Genomic DNA, 22,855 nt, shown 5'->3' on the forward strand with positions numbered 1-22,855 from the left:
GATGAGATAATGCTTATTGATTCATTTCTAGGCATATCGAGTTTGAGATTTTTGTGATATGTTTAGGTAGAGATGTTCCACAGGTAGTTGATTGTGAAGCTGCCTATGAATGTGAGGTGTAACTAAGATTTCTAGAATTAAGATCAAGATATTAGCAGTACCTAGGTGTTAAAACTACAGCAGATGAGAGAATACAGAAGAGTCTAGAACAAGAAGATAAGTGGTCTGAGGAGATAGCCTTGAGAAATAGCTCTAGTTAATGGTGAACACAAGGAGAGTTCATGAAAAAGATAGTCATGTTTAAGACACGGTATGGTAAGACATACGAGAAAGGTAAGCCATACACAGTTAAGACCCAGTATGGTAGGATATACGATAGAATCAGAAGAGTTTGGTATTGAGGACCCAATGCAATAGAAAATTTTAATATTGAAGAGTAACAAATGGTGTCAATTCAATAGAATTCTAATGATGACATTTTTCTTTTAAAAGTGCCCTGGATTTGGCAGGTTAGGAGCCACTGGTGGCCTTCCCAAAAACAGTTTCAGTAGAGAGTGGAGGAAAGGGCTAGGTTGCCACGGTAAGGGAGAGAATCTCTTGGAGATTCTCACTGCACTTTAGGACATCAAAGCCTCAAGATGTACTGCAGCAAAAATCCTGCTTATATATATTTATTTATTTTTAGTCTATCCCTTCATGCTTCCTAATTCACAAATTTTTTTCAAGTAACATGAGTTAATGTAAAAATGCCATCTGTGTTCATTAGAACACACTTTAAGAAAGATAGATTTAGAAGCTATACATATTTAACTATATCTAAACTTAAAATGATGTATTGAAAGAAATAATGTGAAAGGGAGATCGATGGAAGTTTTGTAATGAGGAATAAATCATTTTGAAAAATTCTGAAGGAACTATTTTTAAATCTCCTTAATTTTTATGAGAATACTGGTGTGCCCTGACATTTAGCTTGGCTGTACGTAGAAAACATATGCTAAAAGAAGAATAAAACAATATTGCTTTGGGGGAGTTTTAGATTTGCTTATCTAGATTTGAACAGAAATTAAATAATGCCTTAATGTTCTGTGAGGGAGGCCAGTGAAAATGCTGATGTAAAAGGAGCAAAAAACTTGATCTATCATTCATACCCACCTGCAGTGTGTCAGAAACAGCTATTTTCTTTCCTACAAAATGTCTTACTGTATTGGAAAACATGGTACTGTCAAGTAGCCAGGCACCTGTGTATTTAGTCCATTACGGTGGTATTGTGGGACCTCTCATGCCAAGGTGGCTGGCTCAGAGGCACTTTTTAACATTATAATACATTAACATACAGAACAAGTTACTGGCTGTTTTTTGCAACTTCTCTCTATTGTTTTCATTTATGAGTGTTTTCATTTATGAGTGTTTTCATATGTGTGTTTGTATGTGGGAAAGGTGAAGTCATTTTTGTTTTTCTTTTTCAGGAGCATGGTAATTTGCTTAGGAGTAAATGTGAAAATATAACAGAGACCAGAGCAAAATCTCTCATAACAGAAATGCCTATGTCACAATGAATTCATCATCAAATGAGGTATTTTTAAAATATATACACATTACGAATTCTTCCTACGTAATAGGAAGAACAAATCTGACTCCATATTAGATCTGTTCCTTTTACTTAAAACTTTGTGTTTCATTGCCTGTGCTTAGTCATGCTGGCTCTGTACCTTTTGCCTGTGCTTAGTCATGCTGGCTCTGTACCTTTTGTAAAAGAATGTTGCCTATAGCCTGAAATATACAGGATAGCCCATTCTCAGGGTTCTGACCTTTAGAAACCCATTCATATAGAGATAAAAAGTTGCAGAATAGAGAATAACATTTGTATTGTTGGAGGTTTACAGGAACATCATGACCTGACCCTGACCAACATGGACAGAAACAAAGGATTTCGACACCAAGAAGTTTGTAACAACTAACCACACCCCTCCCTCAGCTCTCTTTTGAAAGTGCCTTGCTGAAACCCTTAGGAGGGTTCAGGGTTCTTTTTGGACATGAGTCACCCGTCTCCTTGCATTGCCCTGCAATAAACCTTTCTCTGCTCCAAACTCCTGGTTTTGGTATTGTTTGCCCACACTGTGAGTCGGGATATAAACTTGCATTCAGTAACACCTACATTACCACTGCCCATTTTATATCAAGAAATTTTGGGGGGCTTCCCTGGTGGTGCAGTGGTTGAGAATCTGCCTGCCAATGCAGGGCACACGGGTTCGAGCCCTGGTCTGGGAAGATCCCACATGCTGCGGAGCAACTGGGCCCGTGAGCCACAACTACTGAGCCTGCGCGTCTGGAGCCTGTGCTCCGCAACAAGAGAGGCCGCGATAGTGAGAGGCCCGCGCACCGCGATGAAGAGTGGCCCCCGCTTGCCACAACTAGAGAAAGCCCTCGCACAGAAACGAAGACCCAACACAGCCAAAAATAAATAAATAAATAAATTTATAAAAAAAAAAAAAAGAAATTTTGAGTTTAAATCATTTGCTATCAGTATCTCCTGAATGAAACTGAAGAACCTGTGAGCAAAGGCTGAGCAGGTCTTCTCACTCAAATGCATGTTCTGTTCTCTGGGCACTGGTTGAACCCTTCCTCCTCACTGGCTCACAATTAAGACCAGAAAACACAATTAAAATATTAGGTAATCAGTGTGGCACAACATCACTGGAGTGGAAAGAACAATTAGACTTTTAACAATTATGGAAAATCTCCCTTACGTTAATTTCTTTACATAACACTACTATATAATCTCTCCATAGAAAGCAAGAGTGAGATCAATTGAAAATTAATTATATACATGTACAAACATCTACTGATCACTTGATCTATGCACATCACTTACCAGGTGCTACTGGGGATAAAGGAACAATGTAATGATCCTATCCATCAAGAACTGGGAACTAAATCAAGGCATGAATGCACAGAGTGCATCTTGGAGTCAACTCAAAAATGCATTTTCTCTGAAGCTCCATATATGTCAAATATGACTCAGAAACATTTAAGCTCTCACAATAGCTAGCATATAATAATATATACAATAGCTAGCTCATAATAATAACCAACGTCAAAATTTTCTAAGTCAGTGATACCATTCAATCACAATGAGATAAAGGGCATGGGCAAAACAAACAAAAATGCATTTACCTTAATGAAAAAGAAAAAAAATCTTTGTTATTTTCCTAATGGTTAATAGCAATGGAAATGACAATGGTGATAAAAATGTCATCATTTCTTAAGCACTTATTATGTGCGAGGCAGGAGACTTAGCGCTTTACAAACCTTAATTCATTTTAGCCTGCAAAGAACTATTTAAGACAGAAAAAGCCTCATTTTACTAACAAGGAAAACAAAGGTAACAAATATTAAGTAACTAGTCCAAAGTCACACATTTGAGAAATAGGAAATCTTGGGCCCAAACCTACATTCTTAAATACTACACAACACAATACATACCTATATATGCCACTCTACACTTTAAAAAAGTCCAAATAATAACATATTTACACAGATTCCCAAACTGTCTCCTGTCAGCTGAATTCTATAGTGAGAGATCATCCTATTGACCACCAGTCATCTTCATCAGTAACATGGATCAAATTACCTGTTGCAACATTGCACTTCCCAAAGGCAGGCAAACCAATATATCCTACTGCACAAGCTCTTTTTTTTTTTTTTTTTTTTTTTCTTTTTTTTTAAAGGATTTTCTTATTTATTTATTTATTTATTTATTTATTTCTGGCTGTGTTGGGTCTTCGGTTCGCGCGAGGGCTTTCTCCAGCTGCGGCAAGCGGGGGCCACTCTTCATCGCGGTGCGGGGACCGCTCTTCATCGCGGTGCGCGGGCCCCTCTCCATCGCGGCCCCTCCCGTCGCGGGGCACAGGCTCCAGACGCGCAGGCTCAGCAATTGTGGCTCACGGGCCCAGCCGCTCCGCGGCATGTGGGATCCTCCCAGACCAGGGCTCGAACCCGCGTCCCCTGCATTAGCAGGCAGATTCTCAACCACTGCGCCACCGGGGAAGCCCTGCACAAGCTCTTTTTAAAACGCAATGTTGACTCTCTTCCACTGAGGAGTGTAGCCTATATTTCCCCTCTTTGAATATGGCCAGGTCTGTAACTATGGTACAAGTGACGCTATGTTACTTCCAAGGCTAACTGATAAAAGGTTATTTAGCTTCCACCTGGTTCTCATGAGATTCTCACTCTTGGAACCCAGTCGCCATGTTGTGGAGAAGTCAAGAGACCACATGGAAAGGCCATGTGCAGGTGGCTAGGCTACTGTGCCAGCTGAGGTGACATCAACCATCAGACAAAGGAAGGAACAAGCCTCTAGGTGAGTCCATTTTGCAGCATCTGAGCTGCTCCCAGTTATGTCTTGTGGAGCTGAGACGAGCTATGCCCACTGAGCCCTGTTCAAATTTCAAGTCTCTGAACAAAATAAATGTCATTGTTTTAAGCCACTAAATTTTGGGTTAGTGTGTTACACAGCAATATATAGCCATAACATCTAACTCCACAGTATTGTTTGTTCTAAAAAAGATAACACATACAAAAGTATATTGTGAACAGCTAAAAATATATATACGATTATTATTGCTTTTGTTTTTGGTGTTAAAACTCTTACTACTAAAAATATGGTCCACTGACCAGCAGCATCAGTGTCACCTGGGAGAATGCAGAATCTGAGGCTCCACCTTAGATCTACTGAATCAGAATCTGCACTTTAACAGGATCCCCAAGACATACCTATACATATTAAAGTTTGAGAAGCAATAGTATACACCATGGAATAGGTCCATGATTATCTAGGGTATGTCCGTGATCAACCTTATGTATTGGTTAGCCTAAGGGAGTAGATACCCTGTGGATAGACACTAGCTCCTAATCTTCTATAGATAGAAATGTTGAACCAGTAAGAAATCCTCTGCATTTTCATGGGGAAATTCATGAGAAATAAAAACTTTCAAAAGCTCTGTCTCTTTTAAGATGAACAGAAGGCTGACAGAGGCGACCCAGCATGATCTGACAGATGGTATATGTCAGATGGATGAGTGGAAAAGAAGAAAAAGAGCCCTTTCAAAGTACCTGATTGTAGTTGTAGCTAAAAGCTGCCTTTAAACCAATTTTCCAGAGTCCAGTATCTTCTAAATGTTTTGGATAAAGGGCTCACTATTCTAGAATTTTGCACGTATTTGGCTAGCTGGATTGCCAGTTACCTGCATGGGTAAAAGTGAGCATCCTGCCTGTGCTTTTACCTAATTAAAATAGCTGATTTGAGAAATAAATATAAGCCATTAATATGACACTGTGAGATTAGAACCTCTTCAAGTTTGATTTAACCTGGTGTGTCAACTCCAAAATTTTCAATCAGATCTTAATTTCTAACTCTGTTTGGCCCTTACCCTAAATCTAAATATTAGTTTATATATTTTTACTTGGAAAAAAATGAATGTATAAGGATTTTATCACTGCTTAGATAATCTAAACATTAAAAAGACAACAAAAAAATAACTAGGACTCTAAAAGCTGCAAATGTTTTTGAAAATGGGAGAAAAGAAAAACCCATACAGTCTTCTTAAAATGGATTTTAAAATATCACATCATCTTTAACCATCACCATCATAATAATAAACTTCATAATTATTGGGTATTTTGCAGCTTTCTGGTTGGCCTTTTCAATAGCCCTGTGAGATTAGCAGGCTCTATTTTTTCTATCTTACGTTTGAGGAAGGTGAAACAAAGAGCAGAAGAGATCAATACAGGTAACATCACCAGTCAGCTGTCTTATGGTTGAGGAAAAACTATGTTCATATTTCCTAGTTCGTTATGGGAATATTATCCTATGGAAAGTAGAAGAGGGGTCTTAATTTCAGGTATAAGTTATAGCTAAAAGTCACACAGTCTGGAACATAACCACAGTCTCCACATGGTGCTGTCCATTTCCAACAGGACTTTCTGTGACAACAGAAATGCCCCTTTTAAAATTTTTTAAATGGAAGTAAAGTGGATTTACAATTTTATATTAGTTTCAGGTATACAACATAGTGATTCAATATTTTTATAGATTATACTCCATTTAAATTTATTATAAAATATTGACTATATTCCTTGTACTGTACAACAAATCCTTGTAGCTTATTTATTTTATGCATAGTAGCTTGTACCTCTTAAGTCCCTGCCCCTGCCTTGTCCCTCCCTCCTTCCCTCTCCCTTTTGGCAACCGCTAGTTTGTTCTCTATATCTGTCAAAAAGTGTACAAATAACAAATGTTGGTGAGGATGTGGAGATGAACCCTTGTACATTGTTGATGGGAATATAAATTGGTACAGTCATCATGGAAAACAGTGTGGAGGTTCCTTAAAAAACTAAAACTAGAACTACCTTATGATCCATGTGGTATGTATCTGAGGAAAATGAAAACACTAATTTAAAAAGATACATGCACCTCAATGTTCATACCATCATTATTTACAATAGCCAAGATATGGAAGCAACCTAAGTGTCCATCAACAGATTGAGAAGAGGCGGTGTGTGTGTGTGTGTGTGTGTGTACACACACACACACACACACACACACAATGGAATACTACTCAGCCATACTAAAGTGAAATTTTGCCATTCAAATACGTGGATGGACCTGGAGGTTATTATGCTTAGTGAAATAAGTCAGACAGAGAAAGACAAATACAGTATATTATCACTTATATGTGGAATCTAAAAAATAAAACAAACGAATGAATATAACAAAACAGAAACGACAAGAATGATCTTTATCAGCACTGTTCAACATGGTAACCACTATCAACAACATGTGGCTACCAAGTACTCGAAATGTGGCTATTGTGACTAAGAAACTGAATTTGGGGGTTTATTCTATTTTAATTAACTTAAATTTGACATCTCTCTGAAGAATAGAAACATGAAGGGCTGAGAGCCAGGCTTTAGAAAACCCATCCTCCAACTATGATTTCTGGGCATCTTCACGTATAAAGCACCCTGTTCTCACCTGCAAAGATGCCAGGATAAAAAAAAGAAAGGAAAGTAGTGGAGTGGCTAGAGGACAATGAGCTGAGTTCGAGGAACCAGATTAGAGTCCTGAACCCTGCTACCTCATTTGAAAAATAAGGGAATTGGAGTAAGTAAGTTCTAAAGCATTTTCCAGTTATAAAATTATGTGATTTTTAGCAAGATCTTGATTGGTTTCTCCCTGTCCCCTTTCTTTCCCTTATCTGCACTGTCTTTAACATCATCTTGAGATTCTCTCTAACCTCACCAAATTCAAAACCACCCTTTCCAATTGGCAATTTCATGTTACCCTCTCATAAGCCAATTAAGAATAATTTTCCTGTGGTTATCATTTCCCACTTTAAAAGAGCCAGGTAGTGTACTCATGCAGCTTCTGAGATATGGTGAAAGCAATTAATTCAAAGCATGACTTTGTTCTTCCTATTCTCTTGTCCTTTCAGAATCATGAATCATAGGTATTTGGACTTGGTATTTATACTTGCTTTGCCTTAGGATGTTCCAATCTTTTTTCCCCAATGGTCTCTTCCACAGCTACTCTAAGAAATATGCTCTATGCCCTAGGCAGCTCTCTTTTTTCTTACTTCACATTAAATGCAAAAGGGAAATAGTGATATAAAAATCCTCCATTTCCTGATAACTTCTCTTTAATTCTCCACTCTTCAATTTTATTAGGGCTACTTTTCTTTCATGTACATTTCAAATACATTTCCTTAGTAATAATCTGGTCTGAATGACATATATTTCTTTTCCCATCCCTAATTATCCTTTTAACTTGTTTTTGTTCACTCTCAATCCATCTCTTTTCCTATCAGCCTTCTTAGACTAAAAATAAAATAGTTATTAGTCAATTTCAATCACATCATTTTAGTTTCCCATGCTCTTCTGCTAACATTCAGATTGAACCCAATTTAAGAAAATCTGCATCTCTTCCATTTGAAGAAATGTGCCTGGAGATTTAAAGTAATTTTGAAGATGTTTCACTTTTTGAAAACAGATTTCCTACAAAGTATCAAATCCTATAAAACATATTTCGGGCATTAATTTTCTGAAAGTCAATATCAGTATGTTTCCTACCATTCTTATTTTTTAGAATATTGGTATTTAAAAGCAGGAAATAGATATTTAAAAAACATCCAAGATTTCCCTCTTATGCTCCTGATGGTTAAGGGACAATATTACTGAACCAAACTTGGGTCAGGCCCGCTGTGTAGCAAAGCCAGTTTACTGACACTGGGTTGTGGTAAGGGAAAGTATGGCATTTATTTGTGGGGCACCAAGCAAGGAGTATGGGCAGCCTATGCTCAAAAAACCCAAACCCCCCAGTGGCTTTCAAGGAAGGGTTTTTAAAGGCAACATTTGGGGGTGAGGGCTGCAGGGTGCATGACTTTCTTCTGATTGATTGGTAGTGAGATATCAGTGTGATTTTCAGGAATCTTAATCATCAGCTTTCTGGTTCCAACCAGTTTGGGGTCTAGTGCTAGTGCTCAGCATGTAGTCATCCTCTATCTGGGTGGGGGGGCGGCGTCTTAGTTCTTACAGAACAACTCAAAGATATGTGTCAGATTGCTATGTATATCCCTTAAGGAGGAACTAGGACGCTGTTTAATTGCTGAACTGTTGTCATTACTTTTGTTGTTGAACTGCTTATCCTTTGTTTCTGAATTCCCTCATTTCCCATAATTAGTAACAGCTTGTGCCTGCTCTTTGGAACTTGGGGAAGGCCTAGAAAACTAAAACATTTTTCCACAAACAAGAAACAGGGGACACGAAGGGCCACACAGGGTCCTGCTCGGTTTCAGCCCCCCCTTTTCTTTGATATTCCTCAATCCTGAATTGGGGCAGGACAAGAAACGGAATAAAGTTTTGGATAGAGAGTTTAATCATAAACTTAGCAGGAGAACTCGGTTTTAAGGGGACTCTGTTTCAACTGTATAAAGAGCATCTAAATTTAACCCATAGCATTTCAAAAGATTCAAATTGGCCTTAATACATACCCGGTCTGGAAGAATTTGGGGAGAAACAGATGAGTTTCAGAGATTTCCTGATCAACCTAGGCCTAGAAAGGATTTTCAGGAAAAATCCAAACTAATTTAGATCCCCAAAAATCTTATACCCAACCTAGAGCTGACCGAGGAAAACATTATCTCTATGAAACCAAACTCTTAGGGAACAGTTGACTGAAATCGCATGCCTTGGCCAGGCATGATGATAACCACTTGCATGAGCTGTCTCGCAACAGCAGGTGCTGATAAGGAAACTAACCAGGAGAATTTGGGAGGGGCCAAAAGAGGGAGGAGACATCAGTCCATAATATATCCTACCAACCTCCCAGAATCCTTCTCGACGAAATCCATCTTGGCTGAGAGAGGCACATGCCACCAGGAAGGACCCTGAGTCAGACCCAATATGGGCCAAGCAAAATGATTGGCCAGAGACAACCCAGAAACTAACCCCATTACCATAAAACCTGAGACTTCGAGCAACGTAGCAGAACAGTTCTCCTGGGTTCCCTTTCTCTGCTGCTCTCCACCCAGACACCCCTTCTCAATAAAGCCTTTTGCTTTGTCAGCACGTGTGTCTCCTTGGACAATTCATTTCTCAGTGTTAGACAAGAGCCCACGCTTGGACACTGGAAGGGGTCCTCTTCCTGAAACAAAACTGGTTTTGGAGAGAGTAGGACAGTGGGAACCACTTTGCCCCAGCCTCCAGCTCTCTCAATATGTCTCACTCTAGCTTCCCTTTCTCTTTATGAGAAGTTCAGTCCAAAGTGCTAGGAAGCTCAGAATTCCTATGAATAATACTTCAAGTTTGAATAATCAATCGTTATATTTCTATGCCCTCCCATCTCAGCCTCACAAGAATACTAGCTCTTTCAGTAATTTTCTTTGTTCTCATTTATCAAGTTTTCTCTCATGCTTTCTGAATAATTAAGAAACCCGTGTGACATTGTTTGCCCTGAGAGTTCATCACAAAAATATTTCCTTTTGGGCAACTGGCTCTTACAGTATTAGAATATGAAAAACCTGCCTGTAATGAGGGCAGCTATTTTTATTGTTTTCCCCCTGAACCAGCTCCATTTTGTCAACCAAAACATTTTTATCCTTTTCATTCTGCCCTTTCAATATTCTGTTTCTCTAATGGTATCACCTGTATCTTCTCCATCCTCCAGGCACAGCCTGAGGGAGCAGCTGGCCTTTCCTGCTGCATTTGGCCTAAAGAAACTGGCTGCCACCACCTCACTGAACAGAAGGATTCTGAATCTACATTCCAGATGTGGCTTCCCACTCCTTCTAGAGTTCCTCTGAACCATTCTCCCCAGGCCTTATTGACCTGTTTCAACAGTCACCTCCCAGGGGCCAAGCTTCGTTCATCATCCATTATTCCCCAAACTCTCATCATGTCCTGCTTCTGATGTCCCCTGATGGGAGCCATTCCCCTATGCTATCCCACTTCACTCCTGAACCTTTTATCTGGATCTCCAGAACTCATGTTCTCTGATTAGTGGATCTTAGTATATTTTCAAGATTTTTCCTGAATTTATTGTTTATCATCAACCCTCGACACTGTAGGAGTTCAGAACAAGCTTCCCCCAAATGTTTCACTTTTGCATGAGGATTATTTTGAGCTAAAGGTAATCAAGACCTTGAAGGTTCAAGAGAAACTACTGCCCCTCCCTTAACTACCTAGAAGAATTTAAATTGGGGATTTTTTTTTTCACAGAAAAGGGTTATTACCAGAGATAAATTTTATCTAAATTGCCCCATCTATATGGCAGGGCAAACATCTAATGGCCTAACAGCTACTCGTCTTGTTCTGTGAATGACCCTCCTGTCCTTGGAAGTCCTTGACCCCTATCCCATTTCTTAGCTCTGGATGGAATACAGGCCTCATTTTACCTTTCTGTCTTTGAACCTCTCGTGCATGTGGGGTCTCTGATGCTCACATGTATGTGGGGTTCCCGTACATATGAAATTAAATTTTATTTTCTCCTGTTACTCTGTCTCATGTCAATTTAACTCTTAGGTTCTGAGAAGGCCTGAAATTAAATAAAAACAGTTTTCTTTTATTCATCCCTTCAAATGTATTTAACCTCAGAACACCTCCTCCTTTTTCTTTTTTTTTAATATAAGTCTTATTACGTTTTCCTGAAATCTCCATTGCTGAGAACTCAATTTGGGAAACCCTGATCTTGAGTTTTAAACAAAAACAAATAAAAGCCCAAGAAAGGTGAAATGACTACAGGAATAGTATGATGATGAATGCAGACAGATAAATTAGAACACAGGTCTCCTGGTACTTAGGATGCTAAAATTTGACCCATAAAAAAGGAACTGTAAAAGGGTTTGTAAGAGTTAAATGAGAGCTCTTTTTAAAATAGCCAAAGCTGCACAAATGCTATCATATCATCTCCCAAGAAAGAAACTGAACACTACTTGCTTTCTTTTTCCGGTTTCAAGTAAGTCTGTCTTTTATCGTAGAATTGACTAGTTTTCACAGTCATCTTAGGTAATATACTATATTATATATTAACATGTATTATATACAGTGATAAAATAAAAATTCGTATTCTAAGGTAAGTCAAGGACAATTTAAACAAAAAATTTTCTCTGTGTTTTGGCCTCCTTTTTCCCCTCTACTGTGCATTGTGTATCTGCATTATGCATCAGCCAAACCTCCCCATTGGCAGAAATACCTGCTCAACCATAAAGATCAACAATCTCCTAGCACCAACAGGACAACTCCTTAAAACATAACCATCCTTCTTGATCTTGTAAGGGGCCACGATGACCCACCACTTTGTACTTACAGATCTGGATTGTGCATACTATCTATGTCATTTAATATACAGCCCTCTGTCTCAAAAAGCTGTATAACTGTGCTTTGACCTCTAATGGGCAGAACAGTTCTTGGAGCTTTCTGAGAGGCTGTTCTCAGGTTATAATCCTCAATTTGGCTCAAATAAAATTTTCCTTCTTTTTTTTTTTTTAAGATCAACTAATGTACTTTATGTTGACAATAGTAAATTGACAAATATTATATATATGTATAGATATACATATATGCACACAGAGTAAATGCACAAATATTAAGTGAGGTTTGACAAATGTATACACCTGTGAGTATAACCCACATTCTTATCAGAATATAGAACATATTAATCACTTACACCACTTCCCAGTCAATTCCTCCAACCCCAGGGAAGCAACAAGTTTTCTGATTTTGATTTTCTTTACTACAGGTTAGTTTTAACTCTTCTAGAACTTCACATGGGTGGAATCACATAGTATATACTCTTATGTTCAGCTTCTCTCAATCAGTATAGCATTATAAAATTAATCCATATTGTTCTGATACCAGTACTTTATTCCATTTTATTGCTGAGTAGTATTCTATTGTATAAATATACCACAATTTGTCTGTCTATTCTGGTGTTGTCTTTTGGATTTTCCTAGTGTGAAGTACCACGATCTTTAGCTGGCAAGCTGGAAGCCCAGTAGAGCAGTGTTATACTTCCAGTCTGAGTCTGAAGGCCTAAGACCTAGGAGAGCCTATGGTGTAAGTTCCAGTCCAAGTCCGAGTCTGAAGGCAGGAGAAGACTGATGTCCCAGCTCAAAGACAGGCAAAAAGAGAGAATTCTCTCTTACTTAGCCTTTTGTTCCATTCAGGCCTTCTGTGGATTGTATGAGGGCCACCTACATTAGGGAGGGCAATCTCTTTACTCAGTCTACTTAATCAAATGTTCTTCTCATCCAAAAACAGCTTTACAGACATGCCCAGAATAATGTTATATCTGGGCACCCCATGGCCCAGTCAAGTTGACATGTAAAATAAACCATCATGCCTAATTTGGGGCTATGATGAATAAAAATTCTTGTGTAAGTGTTTTTGTGGATATGTGCTTTCATTTCTCTCTATTAAATTCTAACAGTGGAATTTCTGGGTTGCCTTTTTATTTTTAACTATTCTAGTGGATATATACTGTTACTTATTGTGATTTTAATTTTCATTTCATTAAATTTTATTTCCCTGATGACAAATACTGCTGAGCACTTTTTCATATGCAAATTGGCCATTCAAATATGTTTCTTTGTGAAGTATTTCTTTCAGCCTTTACTTATTTTTCACTGGATTATTCTTTTTTTTTTTTTTTTGTTAAGTTTCAGGAATTCTTTTTATATAGTCTGTATACAAGATCTTTTGACAGATATATGTTTTGCAAATGTATTCTCCTAGTATGTGTCTTGCCTGTTCATTTTTTAAATGATGTCCTTTTGATGGACATACATTTCTAATTTTGACGAATTCTAATTTTCAGTTTTTCTTCTGTGGTTACTGCTTTCTGAATCCTGCTTAAAATCTTTCCCAACTAAAGGGAAATTTGACTAGATGAAAAAAACCCAAGACCTTACAATATATACCTGAGGAAGATTCACTTTACATGAAATCACTCAAAGGTTGAAAATAAATGGATGAAAAGTTTACCTCATGTAAAGATTAGTCATAAGAAAGTCAAGGTGACTATATTTACATCAAGTGAATAATCTTCAAGATATGGAGTATTACCAGAAATAAAGAGGGATATTTTGTAATATTAAAAGGAACAATAAATATATCAGGAAGGCATAAAAAGAATAAATGTGTTCATGTACCTAGTATCAGAGCTTCAAAATACATGAAACAAAAACAATAAAAAAGAGAAATAAATAAATCCATAAGTACAGATGAGTATTTTCACACCTTCATCTTTATCACATAATTGATAGGATAACTAGACAAAAACTCAAGTAATAGAAGATATGAACACTTGATAGTGTGTTAGATCACCTTGGCCTAATTGACATCTATATACCACAATATCCCAAAAAGCAGAATATAGATTCTTTTCAAAAGCACATGGAGCATTGACCAAGATAGATCACATTCTGACCATAAAACAAGTCTCAGTAAGTTCCACAATGTTGGAGTAATACACAGTGTGTCCCCTAACCATGAAATAAAAGTAAGATATCTAGAAAAGCCCCACATATTTAAAAAATAAACAATACCTTTCAAAAAGGAAATTAAGAATGAGATTAGAGAATATTTCAAACTGGATAATAAGTACCTAATACATCAAAATTTGTGAGAGCATGTATAGCAGCACTTATAGAAATGTTTATATTTTCTCTAGTACCTTCAAAATAGTTGTTTCTAAATATTTTCCCCAGAGTTTATAAGTTTTATGTAGGGGAAGATAAATTCAATATGAGCTACTCTGCTATTATTACAAATAGAATTATTACTTTTTCTTTTAATAAACTGAGTATTTGTGGTTAAAAATGGAACTTTCCCTACTTTTACATTTTTGAAGAAGTTGATAATTAGTTATATTTCTTATCTCCTAACTTTACATGTATAATGTATGATAGTGAGTAGTACAATAAACACCGCCAGCATAACCAGTGAACCAAACTACTGTATTCTTCTCTACCAGTGAGGCTAGAATGTCCTAGATGGCTCATATACGCTACTGCTATTGATTCAGCAAATTCTTCTATTCCAAAGGGCAGTGAATCTTCAGAACTACACTTTCATCTGGTTTTATTTTCATGAAACTTTCTTTTTACTATCAGATGATTTAGCCACAATAGATATGTGACTGAGTCTTTGGAATCTAAATACATTGCAAGTTTCCTTTAAAAGATCCCAATTGTCCTTTAAAAGATCCCATTTGTCCAGTTGTTTACCCCTTTTCATTAACATCTTCTTGGTTTCCTTTATTTAATAAGATATACTAGTGAATTTTTATTTATATCATGACTCTGAAAACTGATTGATTAACAAGATGGACCAAATCTTCCAGAGGCTCTGGAGGAAGAACTGCTGTGTTAATAACTTGTGGTAAATGGCTTCATATGCTGGACATGGTTGTTTCTGACACTTTCCTGCATTGGTTTCTCTTATTTTATTATTTAGCTCTGGAAACTTACAGACATTCTTGTTGCCTCATTTCATGAATTGTTGATATCTGACCATGTGGACTAGAAAACTATCATCTATCACAAGAGTTTATTAGCTGCTTCCCTATATATCCTTCTGCCCCTGTACATCAAATTATTCTCTATCACATTGTAATGTAGAGCCACACCAGTACTTACTTGGATACTGTCTTATTTTGCCAGGGATCCATAACAAAATACCACAGACTTGGTGGCTTAAACAACAGAAATTTATTTTCTCACAGTTCCAGAAGCCACAAATCCAAGATCAAGGTGTTGGCAGGTTTGGTTTCTTCTGAGGCCTTACTCCTTGGCTCACAGATGGTCACTTTCTTGCTGTGTCTTTACATGACATTTGTCTTGCACATGTATCCCTAGTGTCTTTTGGTGTCCAAATTTCCTCTTCTTATAAAGACACCAGTCAGACTGGATTAGGGTCCACCCTAAGGGTCTCATTTTAACTTGATCTCCTTTAAACTTGATAACTTGATCTCCAAATATAGTCTCATTCTGAGATACTGGGTCTTAAGTCTTCAACATATGAATTTGGGGGTGGGACACAATTCAGCCCATAACAGATACCATCTAACCCAACCAAAATATCAAGTCCCTCTTTTTTAGCCTTATTTCTCAGAGTGACCTTGTGTCAAGTCAAGAATGAGGAAACTTGTGTGGGGAGGGGGCACAGCCAGAAAGCAGAAAATAGTAGCAGACCTTAATTATTGCATGTAAGAATCACATTTATCTTGTATTTACTTTTTTGTTTAGTAGAAGAGGATAGATGTCCAGGTCTCCATTGTTCAGAAGGCTAAGAGCTAGTGTGTTCTTTTTGATCCTATGTCTTTATCACCTTTTTTTAGTGGACCAGAATTTGAGTCCCATTCTTACATTTGTGGAATTCCTCACCATGTAAATCTCAGAAAAAGGCAGAGCCTGGTTTTAATGACAGATGTTGAAGATGCCAGATGCTCATTTATTTATTTTCTTTGCCTCAAAGGCATGAGCACTTGACCTAGAATGTATTACCTCTAAACTTGGGACTGAGAGACAGTAACACAGTGGGAGAAGGCATCATGGGGAGCACATTTTGATGCAGGTGACGGTAGCATCAGTGGCAGCAACAAGGAGTTTCCAGGGGCAGCAGTGGCAGCTTCCGGTGTCAAGAATCAACATACGGCAGGTTTGCAAGCTGAGTCCAGGGTTTCACAGCAGTAAGTACACACACTGCATTGGTTTAGTGGCATAATTTTGCCATTGTTCTTCAATGCTGCATACCTCCCCAGTCCCACCTATTCTCCACGCCAGGCTCAGTCACCTTTCTGGCAGTTCTTTCAATGCGTATCCTTGTCTTCTTAAGTCAGCCAGAGTAAGTTTCTGTAGCTTAAAAATAAGACCTTGCCTGATTAAAGCTTAGTTTTAAGTGAGCCTATACTTCTCCATAGGAGTGTGTGTGTGTGTGTGTGTGTGTGTAGGTAGGTAGGTAGGTAGGTAGAGAGAAGAAAGAGGACATTCTAAGGTTCCTGAATTGAGTCTTTAAAACATTTACTATACAATGAATTATCTTCAAGCCCAAGCTTTTCCATTTCCTTTTGTAGCTCAAACCTGACCCAGCTTCTGTCCAACAGGACTCTTAAAATCAGCTATTCATACTAGGGTACATGTACTTCTCAAAATATACAAAAATGTTCCCAAGGGATATGTGAGAATAGATAGCTTGAAGATAATTCATTATCTACACCCTGTGTGTATATATATACACACACATACATTTTTATGTGTATATTTGTATATTACACACATATATAAAATACACAATATATAAATATATCATACAGGAAAATTTCACAAAAGTGACGTATTTTAACCACAAATGGTTATCACTGTTACCTCTTTCCACTCGCTCTCTCCTCCATTACAATTCTTTTTGTGTCAAGTGACTTTGGAGTGGCCCCAGGTGTTTTTGTGATTCAGTTATGAGATAGTTGAATAAATCATAGACATACACTTGGTTTAGGTTTAACAGGATGTATTTATGTGGTTTGCAGTCACTACCTTATGTTACAAAGTTATTACTAGTCAGCATGTTTTAGTTTCCATAGACCGTTTCTAGGAATACCATACACTGGGTCAACTCATCTGGCATGGTGACAGACAGGCACAAAGCCAGAGGTCATTCTATGATATCAAGGCATCCTACAGTGTCTGGCAACAAAAGCATGTGGTTATTGGAGCAGAAAAAAGGTTTAAAATTTATGAACCCAGGAGCTTACCTTCTCTGGAGAACTCTTCCAGTCATTAGATAGGTGAAACTCTAAGGGGAATATCCACCCAGTATTCTTCATCCATGCCCTGTCAAAACAGAAATTCTCTTCTGTCAAGAACACACTTGTAATGCAACATAGGCAATTATAATGCACCACAGTTTGTTTTTTTTCCTTTTGATAGCACATGCAAAATAGAATTTGTCAGAACTCCTGAGTTTGTAGGTCACAAACCTGTAACAGCACTAAAAATAGTAAATAGTTCTGCATGAGGTAATATATGAAAGCAACTTGAGACTTCTTCCCAAAATTTGCTAATTAATCTAAAAATTTTAGATTGTTAATGAGTTGTGAGGTTAAAAGAAATTCTTCGATACTATCAAAATTTTTTTGATTAACCATTCTAGAGAGAAACCGGAGTTACTTTTCAATTCTAAAAAGTAATACTACACAATTGTTATTATATGAAAAGGAGATCAAAAAGTTATGAGGCAAAATTGTAGGGAAAAAGTAAAATGTATCAGGCAGTTCAGAAATAAAAATATTCTGATGATTTTGGGGGATTTTATAATATCTGGTATTTCTCAGCTTTCATTCTAAAATTGTATTGAAGAATAATTGAAGAATAAAGTACTCATATAAATGTAGTCATAGAAAGTGTTATCAGTTTTGAAATAGTATTCATCTATAAAATAATAACCAAAATCAAGATAATCAATATTTTCATTTTGCCCCAAATTTTCTTCATGGTCCTTTGTAATCCATTGTTTCCTCTACTCCCATTGTTAGGCAACCACTAATGTACTTTCTAACACTAAAGATTAGTTTGAATTTTCTAGAATTTTATGTAAATGTAATCATAGAATATATACTTTTTTTTGCCTACCTTCTTTTCACCTATCATAATGCTTTTGAGTATGTATGTTGTTGCATGAATCAATTGTTGGTTTTTTATTGTTGCTGAGTAGTATTCCGTTTTATGAGTACAGCATGTGTTTTCTGTTTATTGATTCTATTGCTGATGAATATTTGGGTTGTCTCAGTTTTTGGCCATTACAAATAAATCTTCTATGAACTTTGTATCAATATATAATAAGTCTTTGGGTGGACATATGTTTTTACTTCTATTTAAATACTTAGGAGTAGAATGGCTGGATCATATGGGGGATATATGTTTGACTTTTAAGAAACTGTCACATTTTTCCAGTTCCATTTTACATTACTACCAGCAGTGTATGAATATTAGTCACTCTACATCTCCAGCAACACTTGATATGACTAATCTTCTTAAAATTTTAGCCAGTTTAATCACTGTGTAGTAGTATCTCATCATGGTTTCATTTGAATTTAAGAATATGACTAATGAAATTGAGCATGATTTCCTTTCCTTTTTGGCTATTTATATATCTTCTCATGTGAAGTGCCTGGTAGGATCTTTCGCTCATTTTTTAACATTGAGTTATTCTTATTCTAATTATTAAGTTATTGTATTTCTTTACATATTCTGGATGCAAGTTCATTTGATAAATGAATCGCAATTGTTTTCTCCCAGTCCATGGGACACTTGCTATGTGCTATAATGGGAGTGTTCCTCCTCTAGGAACTAGGACCTCTAATTCTAGAGAGCCCAGAGTTGCTCCTAATTTGAGAAAGAGGTGCTACTGGAACAGGAGTGGATACATAGGAATCTGAGCTACTTGCTTATATAGCTTGCTTTTTACCTTTGTCTTGCTCATGTTTGGTCCCAACTTTCATCTTATAATGGATTTTTCCTGAACGTGACTAGCCTTATGGATTCGTGGTTCTGACAGAACCCGACTTATGATGGATAGCTGTGGCTGCATGATCTCCTGGTGCGCCAGGGTCAGACATTTCATCTCTACCAGTAGGATAATTCTCCTCTGCAGATGGCACAGAGTCTACGTTGTGATTCTCCCATTGGGGTTTGCCATAAACTCACTGTGGCCTCATTTTCCACCATTAATACTATAAATTTTTTTTTGATATCTTACTATAGTTTAATTTTCATTTCTCTTATTAGGTACAAGGTTGAGAATATTTGCACATGGATACTATAAATAGTATAATATCTTCTGTATCTTCTGGCCCAAGCACTCAGGCTATTGTATCACAGCTTGGTCCTTCTGCAGAGCGCTTTCTTTTTCTGAGTTCCAATCAAAGATGACAGCTTGGACAATATTCCTCCATGAAGAATATGCTGCCTTCATAACAGAAGAGGCTTATCAGACATTACATGTCCATTTTTGTTTGTTTGTTTGTTTTGGCCATGCCACGTGGCTTGTGGGATTTTAGTTCCCCATCCAGGGATTGAACCTGGGCCCCAGCAGTGAAAGCTCTGAGTCCTAACCACTGGACCTCCAGGGAATTCCAACATGTCCTTCTTTGTGGTGGGATATAAACGATGCAATAATTCATTCTTCACTTTGGATAGGCTATCCCAGGGTGCTCATAACCATTGGTCCTTAAAAACGTTACTGACATGATGGGCCAATGAAACTTCATAAGCTTTATCTCCCACCCTCTGAAGGGTATTTGTCTTACCAACACCTCCAAAATGGTAACCATCTCATGCTTATTCCATTTGATTAATCAATATAGTGAATCATTGTGTTGTTCTGTGGGATGTCCAGAGAGTCCAAGCTTCTTTAGCATAATAAAGTATGAAGGAGAATGAGAAAATGGTAGCCCTGGGGGAAAAATGTGAATGTATATTATTGTCCATTCCATGTGAATACAAACTATTTATGATTCTCTTTTCTGACAGGGAAGGAAATATTATTCCTTAAGTTAGAGACACCATACCACACACCTGAGGCTGTGTTACTATGCTCAATCAAAGATAGCATATCTGGCATGGGGGCTACAGTTGGGGCCACTACTTCATTGAGTTTGTGACCCCAGTTGAGTCTACTGTGTTCTCCAGGCTCCATCTAGTTTCTAACAAAACGTAGATTGGATGAGGGTCACTAGGATGAGTGTCACCACACCTGCATACTTTAGAGCTATGTGAGTGGCATTAGTTTCTGCCATCCCCAAGGATAACTTAATGTCCTTATTTTATTTTATTGGCTTAGGAGAAAAAGACAGGAGGGAAGATCTTTTCACTTGGACTTTGCTACTGTGTTAGCTTTTACTCCACAGACCAAGGACCTTATGTGGGCCTGTGCTAACTACTAATTAGGTCTATTACCACTATATATTCAGAGAATGGAGAAATAACATTGGCTAGTGTTAACACACTTATCAAATTAATACTTGTTAAGTGGAACACAGGGTGCTAGATTGTGAACTGCAGTTCAGAAACAGACCACAAGAGGAACTGAAATAGAGAAGTTTATTACTGGAGGAAGGTCCTGGAGGAAGTACATGGCATACTTTGAGGGGCCACATAGGGAGGTCAAGACAGAGTGCAGACAGAGAGAAAGATAGGACTTGGGGCACATGTCTGTATCAGAGTCTCTGGGTGGAGTGCTTTGGGGTTCCTGGGCTAAGGCCAGATTGGTAAATTCAGACCAAAAGAAAAAGGTTTTGATAAGCCCCACGGGGATCTTACCTAAGGGGAACATAAAGGGAATGCACTTGTGAGGCAGGGGAGATGGTTGATCTCCTTTCTGGCTTCCTTTCTATTTTGTTCCTAGGGTTCCAGGTCCTATTAACCATCTCTATAATGCTCTGTGGGTCAGGCCTCCTTAATGCCATTCATTACAATAATTGTGCCCACTTGGCTCCTGCAGGTTAAGCACTGCATTCATGCCCCTGTTGTTTCAGGGTACTGTCATACCCACCGCTATTTGTGAACTGATTACAGCTAAGACTATCTCTGAAGGAACCTATAGCCAAAGGCTGTCCATGGATCAGCACTTCCAGCGGCTGGACCAACAAGCCCTTCAGAACTGAAAGGGTTTTGGGTGAAGAGTCCCGGTGTCCACTGTACAGAGAACGTTCTAGTCAAATCATCTTTATCCTTTCTCTGGGACCATGCCCCTCTGTCTGAATGTTTTCCCTTATAATCATTGTATGGACGTAGGTACTTAAATTTTTTATTAATTTTTATTGGAGTATAGTTGCTTTACAACATTGTGTTCGTTTCTGATATACAGCAAAGTGAATCAGCTATATGTATACATACATCCCCTCTTTTTTGGATTTCCTTCCCATTTAGGTCACCAAAGAGCACTGAGTAGAGTTCCCTGTGCTATACAGGAGGTTCTAATTAGTTATCTATTTTATACATAGTAGTGTATATATGTCAATCCCAATCTCCCAATTCATCTGGCCATCCCTTCCCCCCTTGGTATCCATACGTTTATTCTCTACATCTGTGTCTCTATTTCTGCTTTGCAAATAAGTTCATCTGTACCATTTTTCTAGATTCCTCATATAAGCAATATTATACAATATTTGTTTTTCTCTTTCTGACTTACTTCACTCTGTATGAGACTGTAGGTCCATCCACGTCTCTGAAAATGGCACAATTTCATTCCTTTTTATGGCTGAGTAATATTCCATTGTATATATGTACCACATCTTTATCCATTCATCTGTCATTGAATATTTAGTTTGTTTCCATGTCCTGGCTATTGAAAATAGTGCTGCAATGAACATTGGGGTGCATGTATCTTTTGGATTATGGTTTTCTCCAGGTATATGCCCAGGAGTGGGATTGCTAGATCATATGGTAGTTCTATTTTTAGTTTTTTAAGGAAGCTCCATACTGTTCTCCATAGTGGCTGTACCAATTTACATTCCCACCAAGAGTGTAGGAGGTTTCCATTTTCTCCACACCTTCTCCAGCATTTATTGCTTGTAGACTTTTTGATGATGGCTGAGGAGGTACTTTAATAACAGAAGTTTTGTAAAATAGGAAAACTAACAGGTCAGAAGAATGGTGTGTTGCCCTGTCAGTCTGTATCTCTTGGAGCACTGAGCAGCCACGTAAACAGGTTCCCCTCTGGAGGGGGCCTATGGAGAGACCCTGAAAATACACATAGAAGGAAAATCGCCTGGCTGAGCTCAACCCTTCCACTCTCTCTGACGAAGTACCAAATAAAAAGTGAAGTCATGTTGACCCTTCCAAACCAACCCAGCTGCCAACTGAATGCCATCATGTGACCCTGGTCAGTGGCACGTGGAGCAGAAGAATCAGCCATCTGAGAACTGCTCAAACTCCAGACCCACAAATTCATAAGATGAAACAACATGACTGTTGTTACAAAGCCATTGTATTTTGAGGGTAGTTTGTTATATAGCAATAGATACTTAGCTTGTGTACCATTTGTGTGTCAGCCACAGAACTCACTGAGATTCTTTGCATTATAAATAGCTGCTAAGTATTTGATTATTATTTATTTCAGCTAGAAATTATTAAGGATAGACTATGTGCCAGGTACAATATTTTGCATATATTGTCTCATTCAATCCTGACAACGTGAGTTACAAACGGTGCCAATCAATTATCAATTGTCTCTCAGCAATAAATACACTTTCTATACCCTGTTCTGTGATGCTTGGAATCAGCCACATTTTCAGACTCATCTTCCA

This window comes from Balaenoptera acutorostrata, chromosome 12, assembly GCF_949987535.1.
Source record: "Balaenoptera acutorostrata chromosome 12, mBalAcu1.1, whole genome shotgun sequence".
NCBI classification, from domain to species: Eukaryota; Metazoa; Chordata; class Mammalia; order Artiodactyla; family Balaenopteridae; genus Balaenoptera; species Balaenoptera acutorostrata.